Here is a 620-nt window from a genome sequence, read left to right as displayed (position 1 = left end):
GTGCCAACAGCTCCCCATGGCACTGCCCTAGTAACTCCAGATGGGATCTGCTCCATTTACAAATAGGAAGATTTCTATTGCCAGTACCTTAAAATCACCAGGGAGACTGGAGCTGAAAAGTGTTCCTCCTACTTACAAACATCCAGAGCAAAGACTCCAGAGCTGAAACAGTTGCAGCCTCACTGTGCATGTGTGAGCTTGTGTGGTCCAGTCCCTCTCCCACCCCAGAACCATTTCTGAAGAAATTCCTCCCTGTGAGGCTGGTGAGGCCCTGCCGCAGGTTGCCCAGAGAAGCTGTGGCTGCCCCATCCCCACTCCCGGAAGTGTCCAAGGCCAGGTTGTACAGGGCTTGGGGCAGCCTGGGTTAGTGGAAGGTGTCCCCATCCATGACAGGGGGTTGAAACAAGATGAGCTTTAAAGTGCCTTTCAACCCAAACCACTCCATGGTTCTATGAATGTTCATCAAGGCACTAAAAGCTGCTCAGAGCAGCACCTTCAGGGGACACACCTTGGTCTGGCAGCCTGGTCTACCCCCAGTTAATGCTGGAAGAATTCTCGGGGTCTGAATCAGGAATTGTGCTCTGGGCTGGAGACAGGCGGGAGCCACATGATCTTGAACC

The sequence above is a fragment of the Geospiza fortis genome, unplaced genomic scaffold (genome assembly GCF_000277835.1).
Source record: "Geospiza fortis unplaced genomic scaffold, GeoFor_1.0 scaffold32, whole genome shotgun sequence".
NCBI lineage: Eukaryota > Metazoa > Chordata > Aves > Passeriformes > Thraupidae > Geospiza > Geospiza fortis.
Note: the sequence above shows the minus strand (reverse complement) of the source record.